This window comes from Pristis pectinata, chromosome 4 (assembly GCF_009764475.1).
Source record: "Pristis pectinata isolate sPriPec2 chromosome 4, sPriPec2.1.pri, whole genome shotgun sequence".
Taxonomy (NCBI): domain Eukaryota; kingdom Metazoa; phylum Chordata; class Chondrichthyes; order Rhinopristiformes; family Pristidae; genus Pristis; species Pristis pectinata.
In genome coordinates this window covers 91,197,585-91,215,354 of record NC_067408.1, presented here as the reverse complement: position 1 = coordinate 91,215,354, position 17,770 = coordinate 91,197,585, and positions in this window count along the sequence as shown.

Here is a 17,770-nt window from a genome sequence, read left to right as displayed (position 1 = left end):
TGGGCATCACAGGCAAAGGCAGCTTTTATTGCCATGCCCAACTGCCCCGGGAAGGTGATAGTGAGCCACCTTCTTGAACCAGTGCTGTGATTTGGGCAGTGCTGTTGGCTGGGTATATATACCCAGTGATGATAAAGGACCAGCAATAAATTTTCAAGTTAGGAGGGTATGTGATTTGTGTGCATAGATCATGGTGATCATATTCATCCGCTGCCCTTGTTCTTGGTAATCGAGGTTGCTGGTTTGGGAGCTGTTGTCAGAGTTGCAGGTTAGGTAAGTGGGCTGGTACACATTGTGGCCACTGTGTGAGAATGGGGGAGGGAATGAATATTTATGGGGTTCAAAAGGATGCCTATCAAATGGGCTGCTTTGTCCTGGATAGTCTTGAGTTTCTTGAGAGTTGTAGATGCAGCACTCATTCAGGCAAGTGCGAAGTATTCTATCGTGCTCCTGACATGCCTCGTAGATGGTAGAAAGAGCTTGGGGTGTCAGGAAGTGCTGTGGGATACCAGCCTCTGATACCTCTTGTAATCACAGTATTTATGTGGTCATTCTCATTGAGTTTCTGGTCAGTGGTGATCCCCAGGATATTAATGGTGGGGAACTTGGCAATGGTAATGTCACTAAACGTCAGAGGCAGGTAGTGACACTGTCTCGTTGGAGATGGTCAGGAGCAATCAGTTCTATACTCTGTATCCTGTACTTGATTGGTTCAGTGCCAATAACTATGAAGATACACAATAGGTGAAGTGTTAATATAGAAACCAAAGTCCAGTTGCAATGGGATGAAGATGAACAAAATGAGTCAGACCTGGACTGGAATATTTAAGTGTTACAATCTCATGGGGGGAGAAGGGTCTTGGAAACAGGATTTAACTCCTTACCAAACTAGGAAAGAGCATAAGAACCTGGGATCACAGTGAAAACCTCAGACCAACATTCAGAAAGGAGGAACGCTGGGTCTGGGTTCAGGGGGCAAAGGGAAGCCACAAGCTTGACTGAGACTGATGACCTTGTGTCTTGACAGGTGGCATACAGTGCAAGCTGTGAGTGCTTGTACTTTGTCTTTGCAATTAAGAGTTTGAGCAAAGTATACCTTTGACCAGTTGTCAGTGGTGTGTCTCTAACATTAGTGCAAACTTAGCACAACAATTGATAAATATATTTAAGAAGAATAAAAGGGTACTGAAAAAATTATCAGGTCCAAAAGAAACCATATTCCATGGAGCTGGCAGCTTACACCTTAAATTCTGAAAATGTGGCTGCAGAGATGCACTGATAATGATCCTGCACAATTTTAGAATGGTTGTGGATTGGGAGCAATGCAACGTTTTGATATTCCAGTCCAGCCCTTCACTTAAGGATGATAGAAAACGAGAACCAATATGCCACTTAATCTGATATCAGCAGAAAAGATATCACATAATCTATTGTTAAGGATGTGATTACAGGGAACATGGCAATTCGCAATACAGTTTGGCAGAGTCAACAAGGTTTTATTTTAGTTTCATTATGACAAATCCATTATCACTTTTTTTGAGAGTCTAATTATCAGGTTAGAGAAAGAGGAACCAGTAATATATTTAAAGTTTCATAAGCCATTTGATAAGCTGCCAGTCAAGAGGTTGTTATACTAATTTTGCCCTCATTGGTTGGGGAGGGGGGGCGTGGCCAGCACAGGCAAGAAGGAGAAGTTAAGCATGAACTGTACAACAGTGACTTGACAGAAAACAGAATCAATGTTTGGGTTTTCATTACACAGTGTGACCAGTGGGGTGCAGCAAAGATTAGTCCTTGGCTTCAGCCGCTTACAATTTATTTAAGTAGATTAAATGAGGGTGGATGAGCATGATATTTACAAGTTTACCGATAAAGGAAAGTTAGGTGGGGAAGTAAACTCTGAGGATGCAGATGCTGCAGACAGATATTGACTAATTAGATAAGAAGGTAACATCAAAAAAGAAAGTACCAGAAGTACTCAGCAAAGCAAGCATCACTGAGCAGTTCAACACAGTTAACATTTCAGGTCCATGGCCCTTCATCTTTTTGTGTGCAGCTAAATGTAGGGAAACATAGAAATATCCACTTTGATAGGAAGAATGAGAAGCAGCTTATTTTGACGTGGTGTAAGACTAGTTAGTCTGCCGATTGAGAGACTAGTAGTCTGCGATTCAGAAGGATTTGGGGAATCCTTGTACCTGACACAAAGAAACTTAACCTGTAGGAGTGAAAACTTCACAATATGCAAGCATAATTTTCAAAACATTGTAAGGCATACCTCTGTTTTGGGTTTATTAAAATTTCTCAACGCAAATGAAGTAACACAAGAGCAGAACAAACAGAATGTAGCGGAGGACTGACAAGATGTTATTCAAATTGGTCCTTATTTCTAGAATACAAGAAATAAAATATCATTCTGCATGTTTAATAGCTTGTCATTCCATATTGTTACAATCTATAGTTGGCCTTAATCTTATCTTAATTGGAAGGGGGTCATGAGTATATCACAAGAGTCACTATGTTTTTTCTTGCAGCAAAGTCTCACACAGTAAATATAAGAACATAAGAAATAGGAGCAGGAGTAGGCCATCTGGCCTGTTGAGCCTGCTCTGCCATTCAATGAGATCATGGCTGATCTGGCCGTGGGCTCAGATCCAACTACCTGCCTTTTCCCCATAATTCCCCCACTATGCAAAAATCTATCCAACTGTGTCTTAAGTATATTTAATGAGGCAGCCTCTATTGCTTCCCTGGGCAGGGAATTCCACAGATTCACTACTCTCTGGGAAAAGCAGTTTCTTTTCATCTTTGTTCTAAATCTACTCCCCCAAATCTCCCGCATTCTAGTCTCACCTACCGCTGGAAACAACCTTCCTGCCTCTATCTCATCTATCCCCTTCATAATTTTATGTTTCTATGAGATCCCCTTTTATTCTTCTGAATTCCAGCGAGTATAGTCCCAGGTGACTCAATCTCTCCTCATAGGCTAACCCCCTCCCCTCCAGAATCAACCTGGTGAACCTCCTCTGCACCGCCTCCAAAGCCAGTATATCTTTCCTCAAGTAAGGAGACCAGAACTGCACGCAGTACTCCAGGTGTGGCCTCACCAGTACCCTGCACAGAAGCAGCATAACCTCCCTGCTCTTAAATTCAATCCCTCTAGCAATGAAGGTCAACATTCCATTTGCTTTCTTGATAACCTGTTGCACCTGCAAACCAACATTTTGCGATTCATGCTCAAGCACTCCCAAGTCCCTCTGCACAACAGCATGCTGCAATCTTTCACCATTTAAATAATAATCTGATCTTCTATTTATCTTTCCAAATTGGATGACCTCACATTTACTAACATTGTACTCCATCTGCCAGACCCTTGCCCACTCGCTTAACCTATCTATATCTTTCTGCAGACTCTCCACATCCTCTGCACAATTTGCTTTTCCACTCAATTTAGTGTCATCAGCAAACTTAGATACGCTACACTCGGTCCCCTCTTCCAAACCATTAAAGTACATTGTGAACAGTTACGGGCCGAGCATTGACCCCTGCGGCACGCCGTTCACCACTGATTGCCAACCAGAGAAACACCCATTTATCCCAACTCTCTGCCTTCTATTGATTAACCAATCCTCTATACATGCTAATACATTACCCCCAACTCCATGCATCCTTATCTTATGGATAAGTCTTTTATGAGGCACCTTATTGAATGCCTTCTGGAAATCCAAGTATACAAGATCCACCTGTTCCCCTCTATCCACTGCGCTCATTATATCCTCAAAGAACTCCAGTAAGTTTGTCAAACAAGACCTGCCCTTCCTGAATCCATGCTGTGTCTGCCTGATGGAACCACTTCTATCCAGATGTCTTGCTACTTCTTCCTTAATGATAGCTTCACGCATTTTCCCTACTACAGACGTTAAGCTAACCGGCCTATTGTTACCTGACTTTTACCTACATTCTTTATTAAACAGCGGCATGACATTCATTGTCTTCCAATCTGCCGGAACCTGCCCAGAGTCCAGAGAATTTTGGTAAATTATCACAAACGCTTCTACTATTTCTTTCATTCAGTACCCTGGGCTGCATCCCGTCAGGACCAGGGGACTTATCTACCTTTAGACCTACTAGTTTGCTCATCACCACCTATGTTCACTTTAGCCACCCTTCCGTTTTATATGATTATAAAAACTTTTACTATGTTTTTATTTTGTGCTAGTTTACTTTCATAATCCATTTTCCCTTTTCTTATCGCTTGCTTGGTGGTTCTTTGTTGCTTTTTAAAGTTTTCCCAATCTTCCAGTTTCCCACTACTTTTGCTGACTTTGTATGCATGAACTTTTAGTTTGATGCCTTCTTTTACTTCCTTTGTTATCCAAGGCTGGGTCTCCCCACCCTTACTGTCCTTGCTTTTAACTGGAATATACTTTTGTTGAGCACTGTGAAAAATCTCTTTGGAAGTCTTCCAATGTTCCTCAACTGTCCCATCATATAGCCTGTGTTTCCAGTCTATGCTAGCCAACTTCTCCCTCATCCAGATGTAGTCTCTCTTGTTTAGCCATAATACACTGGTTTTAGATTGAACTATTGCACCCTCCATTTGTACGAGAAATTCAATCATACTGTGATCACTCTTTCCAAGAGGATCCCTGACTACAAGATCATTAATTTTACCTGTCTCATTGCACAGGACCAGATCTAAGATAGCATTTTCCTTTGTTGGTTCACTAACATGCTGCTCAAGAAAGCTATCATGGATGTATTCTATGACGTCCTCCTCAAACTGACTGGACTAACTTGATTTACCCAATCTACGTGGAAGATAAAGCCCCCCATTATAACTGCCGTTCCATTCCTACATGTATCAAATATTGCTTGGTTTATTGCCTGTGTCACTCTAATGTTATTATTCAGTGGCCTATAGACAACTCCCACTAGTGATTTTTTCCCTTTACTATTCCTAATCTCTACCCGGTGGACTGAACATTCTGCTCCCTAGATCTTATATCGTCTCTCACTATTGCCCTGATCTCATTCTTAATTATGAGCGATACTCCATCTCCCTTACCTTCCTGCCTATCCTTCTGTATTACCTGATACCCTTGGATATTTAATTCTCACTCATCTCCACCCTGCAACCACATTTATGTAACGGCCACTAAATCATAACCTTTTGTACTGATTTGTGCCACAAGTTCACTGACCTTGTTTCAAATACCATGGGCATTCAGATAAAGTGCCCTTTCACTCATTGTCCTTTTAGAATCTAGTAAAAAACTCCTTCAAATCCAGCCACTGTCTGTGAGGAGTTTGTACGTTCTCCCCGTGTCTGCGTGGGTTTCCTCTGGGTGCTCTGGTTTCCTCCCCCATTCCAAAGACATACGGGTTAGGAAGTTGTGGGCATGCTATGTTGGCACCAGAAGCATGGCAACACTTGTGGGCTGCCCCCAGAACACTACACAAAAAGATGTATTTCACTGTGTGTTTCGATGTACATGTGACTAATAAAGATATCTTATCCTTTGTGTTTGACTTTTCTGTACTCCACTTTTCTCTTTTCTAACTTTTGCTCTGGTCTCTGCTTTTCTTCTCTCTGTCTTTCTGCATGGATTCCCATCCCCCTGCCATGTTAGTTTAAACCCTCCCCAACAGCACTGGGAAACAATCCCCCTAGGACATTGATCCCAGTCCTGCCCAGGTGTAGACCGTCCAGTTTGCACTGGTCCCACCTCCCCCAGAACTGGTTCCAATGCCCCAGGAATCTAAATACGAAGGCATTATTTTAACCACAATTTTCCATTATGTTGAGGATATTTCCCTCCCTGGCTTGAGTTTGGAGATTTTTCCTTCCCAAGTCTGTGAGTTTTATTTCTCCCTTCCCTGTCACTAATATTCCTGCCCATTCCCAGTCATCCAAAGTGTTATTAATGATGATATGTGGGTAGTAGAAATCTACAATATGGTAAAATGAAAAGACCAACCTGTCAAAACATGATCCTCCCGACTAACAGCTGTAAAAGAAGAAAGAAAATGATTAATTATTCAGAAACAAACTTACAGTAATAAGTATTTGACAAGTTTGATCATTACTAGAATTTTGGTTTCAACACTGAATTCAACAATTTCAGATAACCAGCTTTTTCTGTTTGTGGCAGAACTGGACAATTCTGATGCAAGATCGTTCACCTGAACTCAATTTTTCTCTCTCAGCAGATGCTGCTTGATCTGCTGGGTATTTCCAGCTTTCTTTGTTGTTGCAGACTTCCAGCAACTATTGTCCTCTGCCTCCAACAGTTCCAGCACATCCTCTTGTTTCCTGTGCTCTCTCTCTCTCTTTCTCTAATTTTCCTCGTTCTTCCACTAACCAGATCACTTCAAAAGCATTGTGTGACTTGGGTGCCCTTGGTGTCTACCCTTTCACCGACCTCTCTTTGTTCACTCCACGCTCCCCAACTCTCCGATTTAAAACACATTTGTTTTCCAACTGCCGCGGTTCTCGCTGCAGAATGCTGCCTGACCTACTGAGCATTTCCAGCACTTTCTGTTATCACTTAGATTTCATCATTGTGGGTAAAAACAAGAGAATTTGATACCGCATGTTCACATCAGCCTTCTTAAAGAGCTGCTAATCTTTCAACCAAAAATAAAACTGTAATCTAGCTAACGGATATCCAACATAAGACTAAAGTGATAGTTTCAGCTGGATGATCGTGCAGCTCAGAAGTATCCTGCCCTACAAGTCATACTCGTTGCGATTTTGGAAATTAGATTGTCACTCAGTGAGAATCTCCACGAAGTGGCCAATGGGAGTCCCCTCACCAGACGGGCCACGGCGGTTCATGGTGCCTCGACATTATCTTCTCGTGAGCACTTAAAGGATGGGTGACAAATGCTGATCTTGCTGGAAAGCCACACCCCAGATTTCAATAAACGACCCCGAAAGAACGGAGTAGATTTTAAACAATTTCATAAATGTACTAACTTGGTTGCAAACGTGTACCAAGAATAAAATTGAAACTCGGAGTCGGTGACTCGGGGAGAATGGGGCGGAATCTTTAGGGTTAGATAGAAATACCTAAAGAATAAGGAAAAAGTTAGAATCCAGAGCGAAGATGTCTTGACTCACTGTGGAAGCGGTGTGGGTAGCTGCCTGCCGTCTAGAACGAAAGTCGTTTACACCATGCTCACTCGTGCTTGCAAGTCACAGAACTGATATGTGATTAAAACTGTCTGATAGTCTGATATGTGACTAAAACTGTACGAAACCTCTCGACGCCATTCTCCCTACCTTCAACAGTCAACCGAGTTCCGGCCCCCAGGGTGTTCCTGGAGAGCGAAGTGATGGCGTTGCAATAATACATCCCGCTGTCTGCAAACTCAAGGTTTTTAATTGTCAAGAAGCTTCCGAAATCAGGAGAACTAATTCTGGACACAATGAAGCGACCATCTCCACTCTTGGTGCTGATATTTCCCGTGTGCAATTCACCAAAGATCTCTTTAGTAAAATGCCAATAAAATCTGGCGCTAACTACCTCGCCCGTGTGATGTAGAGTGCAGTCGAAATTGGCAGTGTTGCCTACCAGCAGCCGGAGCGAGTAGGGAGACTGCATCAGTTCCAGTCCTGTGGCAGCACCTATGAAAACACAGCAGGTTAAAGCCGCAAAGTTATTTAAATGCTGCGCCTTTCTATAGTAAACATAATAACTACACATTAGGTGTGATTAATTGTGCATCACTTTTACATAGAATCTATTATACTTACAGACTGATACCAGGAGCAAAACGGTGATCATCTTGTTCCCCCGATAAGGTTAATGCGGAGGAACAACTGTCCAGGACAACTCCTTAATAGGAAACCAGTAATGTCAGTTCTCGTTTCATCATTTCCCTTCTTTAAGTTATTCTCATAAATGTGACTAGCCATTACTTTATCAGAATTGTAAAAGACCAATTTGAATTATCTGTTGTAAAATCCATTTTTATCTCCAGCTTACCATCACAGTCACCGGTTTCCAGGACAGAGAACACGCATCGAGGGCGTCCTCAACACCTACTCGTCGATCCACGGGAGTCTCTGGCTCAAGGCTGCTCCCCTGACGGAGGAGCATACGAGAAAGTATCGAGAGCAAGTCTCTCTAGTGTGAGCTCAGAGGTGCCAAACCTAAACAGCAGAAGGGTAGGGCGACAATCCAAGCAACCCGTCCACCCGTGACAGGGCCTGCAGATGCCACAGGGCTTTATGGAGCAACGGGCAATTTGCTGGAGGAACTCAGAGAGTCGGGCAGCATCTGTGGGGGGAGAGGAACCGTCGACGTTTCGGGTGGGAACCCTGCATCAGTACTAAGAGTGGAGAGGAAAGATAGCCAGTAATAAAGCGGAGCAGTGGAGTGGTGAGACAGGCCAGATGTGAGTGGTGGACGGAGGAAGGGTGAAGGATGACGGGCGTATCGAGCCAGGTAGGGGAGGGGAAGGGCGGTGTAGGGCGACAAAGGCAGCTGGATGATAGACGGAGGCAGGCATAAAAAAGTAAGACGGAGCGAGGTGGGGTGGGAGGACTGAAGGGTGAGGGTGGAGACAGCTGCTGGAGGGGAGATAAGCAGGAACACAGAGGCTACCAGTGCTGGAATCGGATAAGTAAGAAAGGTGATAATGGGAACCATTAGGGGAGAGGTGTAGGGCAGAGGGAACCAGGACCAGATGGGGGAGAGAGCTGGTGGGTGAAATGTGTGAAACTGGGTGCATGGAAACAGGAGGGGGGGCAAATGGGTAAAGGGAGGCTGGAGTGGGGTATGGGAAAGGGGACAAAAATAGGGGGACTGGAGGAGAATCAGAAAGGGGCGGGGAGGGAGAAAACCGGAGGTAAAGCATAATGCTATTACAGTGCCAGCGACCCAGGTTCAATTCCAGCCACTGTCTGTAAGGGGTTTGTATGTTCTCCCCGTGTCTGCATGGGTTTCCTCCAGGTGCTCCGGTTTCCTCCCACATTCCAAAGACGTACGGGTAAGGAAGTTGTGGGCATGCTATGTTGGCACCGGAAGCGTGGCGACAATTGCGGGCTGCCCCCAGAACAGTCCACGCAAAAAGATGCATTTCACTGTGTGTTTTGATGTACATGTGACTAACAAAGATATCTCATCTGAATTGGAAAATTCAGTGGCACCCTCCACCCTCCCCTTTGGTCCACCAATCACCTCTGGCCCCTGTCTCAGCTCTGGCCCCTGTCTCACCTCTCCTCCTCTTTATGCCAGCTATCTCCCCTCTCCACTCTGGGTCCTGATGTAGGGTTTCAACCCGGAGCATCGACAGTCCCTTTCCCCCATGGATGCTGCTCTACCCACTGAGTTCCTCCAGCAGATTGTCTGTTGCTCCAGATTCCAACATCTGCAGTCTCTTGCGTCTCTACACAGGATTATAGTCACTTCAAAACCCACAGAAATTCAGTGGAGGTGAGTCATCCCCAACCCCAAGGCACTGCCTAAAAACAGGACATCTGAGTGAAAGGAGAGTATTTTCAACTACCTGACAATGAAGGAACAAATCATTAATTTTGACAAAGTAAATTTTCAAGAGAGCAGTTATTGGCAAGATCTCTAGTATGACCCGCAAAATGATGCAAGACTATTTCCACTGGAGCAGAATCAGCTATGAAGGTAGAGATCAGAAATGTTTAAAGAAGACACAAGAGACGGCAGATGCTGGAATCTGGAGCAAACATAAAGTGCTGGAGGAACTCAGCAGGTCAGGTAGCAGCTGTAGAGGAAAATGGACAGTTGACATTTTGGGTCAAGACCCTTCATCTGGCCAGTCAGGACGTAGGGTTTTAACCCAAAACGTCAACAAATCCTTTCCACCCACAGATGCTGCTCAACCTGCTGGGTCGCTCCAGCGGATTGATTGTTGCCCCTTCTTGCGGCACTTTCCCTCGCTGGCGATGCAACACTTGCCCTTTCACCTCTTCTCTTCCCAACATCCGGAGACCCAAACTGTCTTTCCAGTGATTCACATGCACTCCTTTCAATCTAGTGTACTGCATTCAGTCTTCACAATGCGATCTCCTCTACACTGGAGAAACCAAATGTGAATTGGGGGACAGCTTTGCGGAACACCTACATACAGTACATAGGGGCGACCCTGAGCTTCCCGTTGCCTGCCACGTTATTCTCCAACTCGCTCCCGCTCTGACCTATTAGTCTGTGGCCTCCTGCACTGTTAAAATGAGGCCCAACACAAGCTTCAGGAACAGTGCCTCATCTTCTGTCTGAGCACATTGCAGCCTTCTGGACTCAGTATTGAATTCTACAACTTCAGGTAACTGGATTTCTGTCTGTATCAGTCACCCATCTTTAATATTGGCTCAGTGTGTTTTGTTTCTTTCCCCCTTTTGCACCTCTGGGAGTGGAGGACATGCTGAGCCTGACCTGCTGGGCATGTCTTCCTTCTCTGTGCTTCACAATAACTACATTCTTTTGTCTATATTCTCACTGTCTAACTGCTTCCATGCACTCATTGACCAAATAACCTTGTTTACAGCTTATCCTCTGGTCACTCTGGTTTTACCCCATCAGAGACACACCCCTCCACCACCCTCCCTGCAGCTAACAAACTTTTTTTGTCTCCTTCCCACTTCTGATGAAGGGTCGTCGACCTGAAACATTAACTCCTGTTTCTCTTGCCGCAGACACGGCCTGACCTGCTGAGTACTTCCAGCAGTTTCAGTTTTCATTGCCCCAGTGTCACTGATACTGCAATTACCTAACCTGGGCAGGGTACTGCATGTCATTCCTGGAAAATGTTTTCCTCTTTCTGTGTTCATCAGCAATTCATCAATAACAGCCTAATTCTGAATACTGTATTTCCTGACTTCTCTGCCATTTCTAAATAGAGTGCCAAAATGTTCTATGCAGGGTCAAATCTGTTGCAATGCCTCCTGGGTTTAGTAACCAAGGTTCAATCCTGACCTCCAGCACTGTCTGTGTGGAGCTTGCTTTTCCTTCCTGTTACCATGAAGGCTCCCCTCCCCCAGATCCTCTTGTTTCCTTCCACATCCCAAAGTGGAGGTTGGTAGGTTAATTGGTTCCTGCAATTGGTCTCACCGCACCACAGTATGTGCATTTAACTGCACCTGCAGAAAAGGGGCTAGGTGGCGGTACAGGAAAGGAACCAAGTTAGCTTGTAATGATCTTCCAAAGAAGCTTTGCGAGGAAGGGGATATGGGAGGGAATGAGTATATTTATTTAAGTTTAGTCCTTTCTTGTTCTCTGAACCTATGTGGTTTGAATGATCATAAGACTGAAATTCACATAAAAGTAAAACCTTGGCTCCACCAGGTCTGGATTCATCTCTAAAAGCCTTTGGAAGTGTTCATGCTCAAATAATTAAGCAAAAAATGCTGATTAACTCAGACCTATTGCCATCAGAACACCTTTGCTTGATAAATATTGATTTTTCAACAGAATGGCATTTCCTTAGTGACAATGGACAGGCTAACTCTGAGACTTACAACACACAGGATGAAACTGATACAATCAAATGAGGGGAGGGGAGGGGTGTAATGAAATCAGTTGCGTGCAAACAGACATGCAGAATCAAAATGTATTTTCTTACATGAAACGTAACTCAATTGGTAAATAAGTAATTCTATGAAATTATATCAAGACAAATGTAGGGCTGATCGAGATGGCTCAGTCGGAATTCCTGCACACTCAAGGCCAAGGGACAAATGTAGAGACACCAAAAGGAAAGCTGGGAAAATGTTGTGGTAGCTACCAGACTTTGGCCTTTAAAAATTGCTTCTTAGCTAGAAAGGCATTACAGTCAGGCAGGGTAACCTGGTCAGTTACCAGGAGTCGTGCATCATCCAATTATTGGTGGGTTCACCACTGAGGTAGCTATGAGCCAATGGAGTTAAGTTGAAACTTGAAGGTGGCGATTGAGTGCTGGGGTGGGGTGGGGGGGGGGGGGTGGTGGTGGCAGCGAGAGAGAGAGAGAGAGAGATAGAGAGAGAAAGAGAGAGAATTGCAGTGTCAGCCTATTTTGCAAAGTTACTGTAATCTATCAATTCAAATAAGGTAGAATCACCACAGAATTCTGGTCTGTTGTCATTTAGAATCAGACTCTTTCACATCTGACAGTCCCCTACCTGCCCTAAACAGGAGTAAGTGCAGGGAAAACAACCATCCTACACTTCTGCCTTTAAGTGCCTCCCTGAAGTTTTCTCAAGGCTCTTGAACATTCCCATACACATCTGGCAAGACCAAAAGCCTCATTCCCTGTGCGTTTCCTGGGCCCTGCTGATTTCAGCTGGAAATTATGGACAGGCAGACTTAAGCAGGCAAAACTTTAGGTGAACTCAATTATAGACACCTATAGCTACAAAATGCTTCTTAAGCATTTTTTAAATTCTGCCTGGACTTGCTTTTCTTAAAATCAATCCACCAGCATAGTTTCCTGTGTGAATTTAATCTCCACCCATTACAAAGTGTCTTGTCTGTGCATGTTCACAGTGAATCAACTTACCCCTTTTTAACATTCCCATCACTGTATTCTTGTGTTTTTTTTTCCCCAGATGCAACCTGGGAGTCTGTAGCACAGGATAGGTTCCTCAGCATGCTTTCTACAAAACGTTCATGAAACTGGGGTGACCCTTGTTTCTTAGAGGAGCACTTTTCCCTTTGCCTATTTCTGTTTCTTGCTCCCGGATAGATTGATCTTAGTCCCCGTGTACCACTGGCATGGTGTTCTGAGGGAGAAGGGTTGGGTCAGGATGTGCAGTGGAGCTTAAAAGGTGTTAATATCAAGCAGGTGGAATCTAGTCACCACCCTTTCAATAGGCCCTGTATCTGTGACCTAACTGGTCACTCACTCAGCTGGTCTCATTGACGTTTTCAAATCCCAGATGTCCAAGACAAAGTGACTGCATTATCTAAAAGTTTGATTTGATTCATACTCTGCTGCCTTATTGCCCTCAAAATTCTTTAATTTTGAGATCCATGTTTCCATAGAGACAGAGGCACTGACTACTTCCAGGCCATTTGCTAGCTAGTATCTGCTCTAGATTCAAGAAAGTTGCCACTTGATCCTCTGGTGGCTGCAAAGAGATGTTGGAAACACTTTTGCAGAGCAACCACAGCGGATATTTCATCGAGTTCATACCAGTTAGTTAGACCATTCTTCTAGATTAGGCTCAGAGTTAACATAGAGGTGTCATGCTCCTCAAACATTTCTCTTAGCAGATGTCAACTCTCACCTGAGCTGGAAGACTGCAGGTTCATCAAACATATGCACATCAGTCAGTGCAGTACTGAAGGAAGCATTTATAAATGAAAGTGTCATCCTGCAGATGAAATACAAAACCAATACTCACTCTGCTCGATGAATATAAAAGGCCTTTCGGCACTGTTTGACTGTAGCTTGGATGATATTTGTATGCAAGAGTTTTGTGATTTTGGCAGCTAATGTCCAAATGGTCCAAAAGTGCCTCTGTCTCTATGGAAACATGTATCTCAAAATTAAAGAATTTTGAGGGCAGCTAATGTCCAAATGGCCCATAAGTAGACATCTTTTATATGATAGGTTGAGCGAGCTAAGGCTTTTCTCTTAGGAGCGAAGGAAGATGAGAGGTGACTTGACAGAGGTGTACAAGATGATACGGAGCACAGATTGAGTGGACAGTCAGATACTTTTTCCCAGGGCGAAAATGGATAAGATGAGAGAGCATAATTTTAAGGTGATTGGAGGAAGGTATGGGGGGATGTCAGAGGTAAATTTTTTTTTTACACAGAGTGGTGGGTGTATGGGACGCACTGCTGGCAGAGGTGGTGGAGGCAGGTACATTAGAGACTCTTAGATAGGCACATGAATGAAAGAAAAATGGAGGGCTATGTGGGAGGGTAGGGTTAGATAGATCTTAGAGCAGGATAAAATGTCAGCACAACATTGTAGGCTGAAGGGCCTGTACTATGCTGTAATGTTCTATGTTCTTTTGTTTGGCTAGGCCTAACCCAATTCACTTCCTGTTCACTGGACAATCATTGGAAATATCACAAACAGAGGGAACAGGTATTGACACAAAAGAAACAGAGTTTGTAGTTGGAGAATTCAGTGAAGGGGCAGGTGAGAGTGTAGTTCAGGTCTCCGTAAATAAGGAGGAGGTGCTCAATAACCAAGTGGGCTTAAAAGTGGATAAATCCCCAGAACCAGAAGAAATTTATCCCAGGCTGCTATGGGAGGCAAGGGAAGAGATTGCTGGGGCTCTGTCTGAGATTTTTAAATCTTCAGTGGACACAAATGAGGTACCAGATGACTGGAGGACAGCAAACATGGTCCTCCTTTTCAAGAAAGGCAGCAGGGAAAAGGCTGGTAACTATAGAGCCTAATATCAGTGGTAGGGAAGATACTGGAAAAAATTCTGAGGCAGAGTTAATGATAACTTGGAAAGGCAGGGACTAATTAGTGACAGCCAACATAGCTTTCTCAAGGGCAGATCCTGTCTGACCAATTTGATTGAATTCTTTGAAGAGGTAACAAAGTGTACCTTATATCTTATTGAAGACAGGGCAGTACATGGACGTTAGGAAGGCCTTTGACATGGTCCCAACATGGGAGACTGGTTCAAAAAGTTAGGGCCTATGGAATCCAGGGCAAGTTGGCAAACTGGATCCAAAATTGGCTTGGCAATAGGAGACAGAGGGTGATGGAAGGGGGTTGATTTTGAGATTGGGTGCATGTGACTATTGGTGTCCCACAAGGATCAATACTGGGACCCTTACTGTTTGTAATATACATGAATGACTTGCATGTGGATGTGGGAGGCATGATCAGGAAGTTGGCAGATGACACGAAGATTGGCAGAGTTGTTGAAAGTGTGGAAGGCGGTCTTAGGCTGCAGAGGGGTATCGATGTGTTGGTGAAAAAGGCTGAAAAATAGCAGTTGGATTTAATCCAGACAAATGTGAGGTGATATACTTTGGGAGTACTAATGAGGCTAGGGCTTATGCCATGAATGATAGGGTCTTAGGGATATTGAAGAATAGAGGGACAATGGACTACGAGTCCCTAGATCCTCGATGGTGATGACACAGGTAGATATTGTGGTTCGGAAGGCATATGGGATGGTGGGGCATTGAATGCAGAAGCAGGGAGGTTATGGTCCAACCTTATAAAATCTTGGTCAGACCTCAGCTGGGGTACTACATGCAGTTCTGGTCATCATGCCACATGAAGGATGTTAGTGAGCTGGAGAAGGTGCATTGGAGATTTGCCAGGATGTTGCCTGGGATGGAACAGTTCAGTTACGAGGAGCAACTGGAGAAAGCTGGGTCTGTTCTCCCAGGAGTGGAGGAGGCTAAGAGGGGACATGATTAATGTATATTAAATTATGAGGGGTATAGAAAGGGTAGACTGCAGGTAATTTTTCCCCCATATCAGAGGTAGATAAAACTCGAGGACACAGATTTAGGGCAAGGTGGAAGAGATTAATGGGGATATGAAGGGGGTCCTTCTTCACCCAGAAAGTGGCAAGTATCTGGAGTGCACTGCCTGAGAGAGTGGTGGAAGCTGGGTTGCTGATAGTATTTAAAAAATTTCTAGATGAGTACTTGAATCACCTTGCCATAGAAGCCTATGGACCAACTACTGGGAAATGGGATTAATATGAAAGGGCCCATTTCCATGCTATACAATTCTATGACATTTGAAAAACTGTACAATCAGCATTGTTGCTGTTACTGATGCTCCTCTTGTTGTGCACAATATATTGTGCCTATAGTTTGGTACCATTAGATTTGGAGTGTTTTTTTGATACCGTTTGAACAGCACATTTTTAATTGATTCAGTAGCATATCTGAAATAAGAGTAATGCTGTTGGCTCCTTCTCCACCCCAATGGATTTTTTAATTTAATGGGCAAGTAATTTTCTTCTTCCATTTGCCACACATCTATTAGAATTTTTGTGAATTTGCTTCAGGCAACAGCAGCATAATCACTACTGCACCTATCTTCATGGAACAAGTGGGGAAGTAAGGTGATTGCTAGTAATCATGTTTCATGGAGTAGTTTGTGAAAGTGTTCACCGATAAACTAAATAGTTAAACTCTGAAGGGTTTGAGAGACAGATCTTTCATGGCTATTATTAGAATGGCACAAGGAGAACAGATGCAGCAGAGACAGAGAAACTGAGAGAATGGGATGGTGTCCTTACAGGAGACAGGGTGGGGAGGAGGTGCAGTTGAGGAAGCTGTGGAAGTCCATCGGTTTATAGTAGATATAGGCAGATAGTTTGTCTCCTGAGATGGAAACAGAGAGATTCAGAAAAGAGAAGCGTCAGAAATAGTTCATGTTAATTTAAGGGCAGGGTGGAAGTGGTAGAAAAGGTGGTAAAATTGGTTTTATACTGTTCCATCAAGACTCAACCAATTACAGCAAGAATTCTCTAGGCCTTCCTAACCATCTTGTTGCTTCCACAGACATGCCTTCCAAGATTCCTCTATACTCTTTAACATCCTGCCCTCGACACTGCATTTCCTTGCATTGTTTGCCTTCCTACAATGGATCTGTTCACTCCAAAGAGTTTATAAATTTGCAAACCTGCTACCATACCCAAGGAGATACGATAGGTACAACTTGTAGTCCCCAGGTCAAAAAGGATCCCCAGGTCAAAAGGAGATTAACTATCTCCTTTTTGCCCTTATGGGAAATCTAGAACATTTCCCATAAGGGCAAAAAGGAGATGGTTAATCTGGAAGGCCCCAAATCATTTCCCCACCCAAGTTAGCAGCTATTTTGACAATTTGGGAATACTCTCACAGTGAGGGGAAGACCATGCAATTGAAAAAAAAGCTGCAGCTGCTGGAATTCTGAAATAAAAGCAAAAAGTGCTGGAAACACTCAACAGGTCAGGGAGCATCTGTGGAAAGTGAAACCTGTCCCCTTGAGTGTTTCCAGCATTTCCCTTTTGTTTTTGCTGATCATGTAACACTTTTCAGTCTGTCTGTTCTTCAGCAAAGGCCCTTGCACAGTACAAAGGCCAGCAGGGGACAACTTGTAGGCATTCAAACATGTTTCTCACTGAAAAAAATGACTTTGGACATTTTCAAAACAAATTGTTCAAGGGAGTCATCAGACACAACAATGCACTGAAGCTTTAAAGTTTTCATCCTGCTGGTATTGACATAAGAATGCATTTGGCATACTGGCCTTCATCAGTCAGGGCATTGAGTATAAGAATGGGGATGTTATGTTGCAGTTGTACAAGATGTTGGTCAGGCCACACTTGGAGTATTGTGTAAAATTTTGGTCACCGCATTATAGGAAGGATGTCATTAAGATGAAATGATTTACAAGAATGTCACCAGGACTCGAGGGCCCGAGTTATAGGGAGAGGTTGGGCAGGCTAGGACTTTATTCCATGGAGTGTAGGAAATTGAGGGGTGACCTTGTAGAGATGTACAAGATCATGAGGGGCTTAGATATGGTGAATGCACATAGTCTTTTTCCCAGGGAAAGAGAACTAAAAATTAGAGGGCATATGTTTAAGGTGAGAGAGGAAAGATTTCAAATGGACCAAAGGTGCAACTTGTTCACACAGAGGCTGGTGCTTATATGGAACAAGCTGCCAGAGAAGTAGTTGAGGCAGGTACAATAATGACATTTGGATAAATACATGGATAGGAAAGGTTTAGAGGGATACAGGAAAAATATGGGCAAATGGGACTGGTAAGGTAGGCACATTAATCAGCATAGACAAGATGGGCCAAAGGGCCTGTTTCCATGC